A 6,788-nucleotide genomic window follows, 5' to 3' on the forward strand; every position below is an offset into this window, starting at 1 on the left:
CACATATAAGGTCTCGGCCTCTGACCGATCTCTCTGGAGCCTGTGATCTGGTTGATGTGAAGGTTCACACCCTTTTCAAGGGTCACAGTGGAGAAAGGGGCCAGAGCAGATGGGGAAACTGGGCTGTGCACATCTCAAAAACACGCAGCCTTGGCTGGCCAAGTGGGGAGGAGGAATGTCTGAATTGAATCAATTAGCTGCAGAAAACTTCAGAAAAGAAGTAAGGCCTCTCTCTGGAGCCTGTGATCTGGTTGATGTGAAGGTTCACACCCTTTTCAAGGGTCACAGTGGAGAAAGGGGCCAGAGCAGATGGGGAAACTGGGCTGTGCACATCTCAAAAACACGCAGCCTTGGCTGGCCAAGTGGGGAGGAGGAATGTCTGAATTGAATCAATTAGCTGCAGAAAACTTCAGAAAAGAAGTAAGGCCCTTCATAAAAACAAAGCCCACTCCTTAATCCCCAAAGGCAATCCTCTCCCCGATTCCCATGGCTATTCCTCAGTAAACAAAGAAATCCCTCCTTCCACATCCACACCTCAATATTCATTATGAGCTGATGTCTGAGGCTGCATTCCAGCCTCCCAGAGTGCCCTAATGACTGGAAACCCAATGGCAAATGACTGAGGGGTTTTCCTCTCTCCTCTCTTTCCATAGCTCTGCCCTTCCCACGGCAGTCTGTGCTTTCTTTCCTCCTCCTCTCTCTTTCTTCTTTTCTTCAAATTAATGAATAAGCAAACCCCTAGCAAGCAAATCAAAGCAAAGACATCACTAACTCTACTTTGTTCATTTATTTTGACAAGTGCAGTTTAATTTTAATTATTTATGATAATACTTCATAGTAGATGAGTAAATGTGCCTGGGTATATTTGGTAACATTAATGAAGTCTGCCTAATAGGGACCTTCACTCCAACATCCCGCCTGGAGAGCTGCCTGCTGGAGAAGCAGGGTGAGACCACTGGTCTGTGGTAGGGTTTGCAATTTTTTGTGGGGGTGGGAGAGGGGGGAACTTAATGGGTTTGAGGATTAGCCAAGGGAAAATTAACCCGATTCTAGAGAAGAGGCAAATACATAAGCCCATAATCGTGTGTCGCTGTAGATTGTGTGTATTTAAACATCAAGAACGAACACTTGGTGATAAGGAGGCCCAGGCATGCACACATGCCACATGCATATTTACACATGAATCTCCAATGTGCAAATCATCAGAGGCCCAAAGAAATTAGGCGCTGGGCAATTAAAAATTGAAATAAAAATAGAAAATCGGATACACAGAGTTCTCTATCTCTTCAAAATACCTTTCTCCTATTTATCATATGCTTCAAGTGGGCAAACATGGGAAGGTAATTTTTAAAAAGGTAGGCGGTTTCTCTGGCTGGTGATTATATAGGAGTGTTCCTTTCAACACACAATGGACCATGATACACAAGTCTCTGTTGATGCAATGTCACTTTAGGGCTGGATGAGGGATGTAGCTCAGAGGTAGTATACTTGCCTAGCATTCATCAGGCCCTGGGTTCCATTCTCAGCACTACACAAAACAATAGAGCTGACTTATATTGCTTCTCCCATGACTGTTAATGTAAGTGTAGGAATACACACACACACATCACATAAGAATGGGTATATTCTGCACCATCTATTCCAAACAGGTATCTGGAACATCTTGAGATACATGCTGTAAAGAATTTACCATAAAATTTTCTACAGTAATAGATTTAAAGCAAATATGACTAATGCTTGATTTCTGAAACTGTAAAGAAAGCTTTTTTATTTTTTTTATGGGTATGTGTGTATTGCCTGCATGTAGGTAAGTGCACCCATGTCATGCAATGCCAGGCGGAGGACAGAAGAGGCTGTCAGATCCCCTGGAACTGTAGTTATAGACAGTTGTTAGCTGCCATTTGGGTGCTGAGATTTGAACCTGGGTCTTCTGCAAGAACAGTGTTCTTAACCACTGAGCCATCTCTCCAGCCCTGAAACCTTTATTTATTTTTTAAAGTACAAAGGACTTCCTGTTTCTTATATTTGAAGTGTCTGCTGGTACACAGGTGGCTTACAGACATTTATTTCAAGAGATAGGTTTTCTTGAAATCAACTGTACTTCCTATCTTCTGAGACAGGACAAGGCCTGGGCTTTGTCTAGCTCCTGGGGTAAGAACCAGTAACTTTGTCTTTCCTAGTTTCCTTTCTGAATGATCCCAAAAGAGATAGTGGGACTTCTTCACAAGAAGGGCACCACCAAAGTTAAGAGGTGGAGATTCTTTTCTTCACACAGCCCTGTGTTCAGAGTAACTGTCTCTAGGATCTACCTACTTCTGCACACAGGTGCTCCTGAGGTACCTACCTCACAACTCCCTACTCTACAAGTGTTTTGGACAGTGCAACAGTATCAGCACAAGCACCTGGCTCCCAGCTTTCTTCCCTGGCCCCAAGCTCTTCCAACCTTTCTCCTTAAAGCAGTGACCTGGCTCTGGCGTGGGAAAGGCTGTTTGGAGCTTTTCACAAATCCAGTATCCCCTTGAACCAAAACCAATTAGCCTGGCCCAAGGTCCTGTCATTGAGGCCCTGGCCCTCTTTTCAAACCCCTGCGGCTCAATTGCCATGAGGGGCTGGCCAGTGAATGCAGGGACCACTTAAAGTGGTGCTTAAGCCGGACTGGGCTGGAAGGAAGGAGCCAGCGCTATAGGAGCTGCGGCCGCCCACTCTCAGAGCCACTGACCAAGGTTTTGTTCCAGCCACAGCCCCCACCCTGGCTCTACTTTTAACGACCCTCCCCTTCTCTCCGATTCCCAGCTGTCTGTAGGAAAAATGAAAAGCTGGCTCTACGAAGCTGTGAGATAACCAAACTTGGCTGCCCTGGATAGTAAGGGCATCTCAGCTTTTGCGTCTTGCCCTCACAAGTCTTGCACTTGAACGCTTTAACAATGATAGAGCACCTACTGTATACTCGATGAGTTCCATGGATGAATCTGAACAACAGCCCAACAGCCCGTCTTCTGGATGAGAAGACTGACTTGCCTAAAATCACAGGACTTGACCTTAAGGTAGTTTGGGAGGAGTCACTGAGGACTGAGGACTAACACTACTTTGTTAGGAAGGAGAGAGAGAGAGAGAGAGAGAGAGAGAGAGAGAGAGAGAGAGAGAGAGAGATTTGCCCAAGATAAAGATCAAAGGGAGTTCATCCCCTGTAGCTAGAAAGTGATTTTTTTAAATAAAATTTAAAAAAGCTCAAGTACAAGCCCAGATGTCTACCAAGGTGGGCCCACACCATCCATTTTCCTCCTGACCCTGCTGAACTGACCCTAGGCAGAAACGGAGTGTGGAATAAGGTGCCACAGTCTTCCTTCAGTCCCCTACCTTGCTCTTGTCCTCAATTTCCTTTCACACCCTTCCAGGTGAACTGAAGACTTACCCTCTGTGATGGGTAGCCCTGCTAGGGGGCCCTGGCTGTTGCCATGGTGACGCGCATCCCACCCTAGGCCAGAGCTGATTGGTCACTTTATCCAGGGTGGTGGAAGGTAGGCTGAAGTCTGGGTGGTATGGGGGACAGGGACACCCCATCCCACGCGCGTGGGAGAAGCCAAGAGGGAAAGGAAGGCAATTAAAATGGCGCCGCAACCTCCAAAGGGCTGCTGCTCCGGGTGCGCACACCCAGGTGGGAGGAAGCTGGGCGGGTCTCGGGCGGCGCCGCCTCGCCTGGGCCCAGGAGGGTGCATCTGTCCCATCAGGGCTGCCCCGGGGCTCACGGCTGAACGCTCGCCTCTTGGCCCCGCTGGCCCCACGGCACGCTTGGGCCAGGCGAGCGGCGGCTGCGGATTAGCCCGGAGCCCACGGACCCCAGGGCGCGGGGCGGCGCGTTTGGGGGCGAGGGCGGGGCGGGCGGCGGCCGCGCCTCTAATCCCGGCGCTGCGTGTGGGAGCGGCCGGATCAGGGAATTAGCGCTGTAACTTCGGATTAGTAACGCTCGCTAAATGAGCGCCTAATTCCGACCCTTCAAGCTTTTCAGCGTCGCGCTGGGTCCTGGGAGGCCTCCTGGCTCCCTTCGCACTCGGCTCCCACGTCCCGGGAGGTCGGACTGCAGCCGAGAACTCCCCAAACAGCAGGCCTCTGGCCCCGCAGCACCCTCTGGCTCCGGATCCCTACTGATGCCAGCTTTTCATTGGCTGGGCAGAGACCCAGATACGGTTCAGAGTTGAAGTTTCGTGGACCAGGGAGAAAGAAACCCTCGAAGCCTCGTCGTCAGCGAAGGCTGCCCGGCTCCCTGCACTACCAGTCGTTTACTGGGCGACCTTCGGCGAGTCACAGGGCTGTTTCAAGCTCGATATTACTAGTTGTAAAATGAAAGGGGTCGAATGATGACCATCTTCGAAATCTCAACCAATTCTGGCCTTCAGGGTGTAGTTTCAGCTGCGTTTTCAAAAAGACACTAGTGCAAGCTGCAAATAAGAGTGTGATCCCAAGTTGGGCAGTCGCAGGCAGGGAGGAGGGTTGGAGAAGGCATGGAAATGCGGGAGGGGGGGCTGTTGGCTCTTCTAGATATAGGCTAGCTAGAGAGGTTGATGAACACAATTTTGAGCCTGTACCTTGGGCTCCAAGTGTCCACAGGGAGATTTGAACATTTCCCTAACATTTCCCTATTAGGGACAGGCTTTCAGATCCCAGCCAAAATTGATGGATTGGCACCTCTGAAAGTTTTCTTCTGGTGATTGTGGGGTAGATTCTGGAAGTGGATTGGGATTAGTATGCCCATTCCACTACCACCCACCTTGCCACCCCCATTCTTTTCCTAAAGCTTCCAGAAGGTTTGGAAGACTTGCAGCAGATTTTCTTAAAAAATGGAAAAAGTATCGTACTTTCCCAGGTTCAGATTCTTCCTCCATTGGACTCCCAACCGAGATTCTGGCCTGCCCAAGCAGCAAGAGAACCTGATGCTTAAAAGCAACACACATTTGAACTGTGTAGACATAGCTGTGAGGCTACAAAACCATCCTGGCTTATGAAGGACTGGCTCTTGTAAAATAGCAAAGGAGTAGGGTGGTGGGAGGGAGTGATCTATGCCCCAAGATTCAGGGTCCACCCCAGCTACAGCCTGGCTGTGAGACAAGGAAGCAGGGAGTGCTGGGCAAGCAGGCTGAGAGTGCTGCTCTGATTTCCTCCGAAATGAGGTCACCACCAGCACACAAGCTCCCAGGTGCACTGGGAAGGGAGGGCAGGCCCAGGAGATGCTGTCATAGCCTTCTGGGTCCCAAAACATGTTAGTGACCCTTTACTGGCTGAGGAAAGGAGACTGGCCTTTCAAAATTGGAGGGAGTCACAACAGAATCACGAAAATCTTCCATTCAGTGATTATCTCTGAGGAGGCAACGGGATAGTTGCTTTCCTGACTTTCCCTGCCTGCTCTTGTTATGTTTTTAATTTTGTCAATAGCTAAAATTCAAAAGGTAATACAGTGAAAAGTTTCCTTTCACCATTGACCTCAGCCACACACCCCTCTCCCAGACCTGATGGGTGGGTTTCCCTTTTGTACCATTTGAATGTTTGCCTTTTACACATGTATCCTCTTTCTTTCCAAAATAATTTTAAGATGGAAAAGATTTCTATTATTACAAGGGAACCAGCAGGTTCTGGGTAGAGGCTGGTTAAAGACCAATCTTATAAATAACTGAGGCAGAAGCTCTTGGGATTGAACTGGGCCAAGATGGAAGTAAGGTGACCTAGGTAGGGCCCACCTCTGCACTTCTAGGCTGTATGATCCTGGAGATCACTTCTCATCTCCAGATCTCCTGCCTTATTTGGAAAAAGGAAAAGAGGACAGGGGTCAAGTCTGGGTGGTGGCTCCTAACCTTTCAGGCCAGCCTGTCACAGCGTGCATACACTGATATCCCAAAAGCACCCAAGTCTTCAGGCAGTGTGAAATGACTTTAGATCCTTTCTTCCTACAGCCTGACAGAATCTGTTACTGTGTATACAGCCACCATGCCCCCCCCCATGGTTTCCCAAGTTGCAGAACCCCAAACTCCAGGACAAGGAAAGAGAGTGAAGGGAGTATGGGGAGAATGACCTGAAGGCTGATAAAACCTCAAAAGGTACCCTTGCACTGTGTGAGACCAGGATCCCGATGCATTGAGCAGTGGCACGCCCTACTCCCTGCACCCAGCTAAGAGGGACCTGGAGCCTGAGTGGCCGGTGTGCAGCATTGGGTTGCCATGGGAACGGAATTCAGATTTTCCCCCAATTGCTTTTTTTATTTGCTAGACATTGTAATACATCTTATGTTGCCACTTCTTGGGGCGGCAAGGAGAGGAAGCTCCAGAGAACCTGGCTGCCCTTTCACCGCTTGAGGAAGTTGGGGAGGCACCGGCAGGAGCCATCCGATTTGGGGCTGGTCTAGAGATAGCTAGGGACTGGGCTTGGTCCCTCCCGCCCAACCCACCAGCGCTTGGTTTGTATGCAGGGCAGGGCCGGTCGGTCGGGACGGGAGGCCCCCTCCTCAGCCCCTTGCCATTGAGCACACTCCCCGCCAGTTCTGCTCCGCTTCACGCTGCACACAGACCCCCCAACTGCACACAAAGGCAGCTGCCAGAGCCGGTGAAAAGTGATCAAATTATCAAGAACTTGACCTCACCAAGGGGCGAAGCTCCGGCAACCCCCCAGCCGTATGCTAATGGCGCTCAGGGGCTGACTTGTCGAATAATTCGATAAAGGCCGCATTGTTAGCGGCAGGGCAGCCCCCTGCCCACCCCTTTACACCTCTCTCTCTCTCTCTCTCTCTCTCTCTCTCTCTCTCT

General features: G+C 49.9%; 1 protein-coding gene across 3 annotated transcripts in view; it reads right to left on the bottom strand.

The window, feature by feature from the left end:
• Positions 1-6,788, bottom strand: part of LOC103749912 — a 34,976-nt gene that overhangs the window by 22,052 nt on the left and 6,136 nt on the right. Inside the window, exon 1 of one of the 3 annotated variants that reach the window (XM_008852822.1) lies at positions 3,413-3,636. The exons of the other annotated variants lie outside the window; for them this stretch is intronic. The gene's annotated coding sequence lies outside the window, so the exon portion shown is untranslated. Of the gene's footprint in view, positions 1-3,412; positions 3,637-6,788 lie in introns of those variants that run through there. 3 annotated transcript variants of the gene reach the window in all.

The sequence above is a fragment of the Nannospalax galili genome, unplaced genomic scaffold (genome assembly GCF_000622305.1).
Source record: "Nannospalax galili isolate Female #2095 unplaced genomic scaffold, S.galili_v1.0 scaffold185, whole genome shotgun sequence".
Taxonomy (NCBI): Eukaryota; Metazoa; Chordata; class Mammalia; order Rodentia; family Spalacidae; genus Nannospalax; species Nannospalax galili.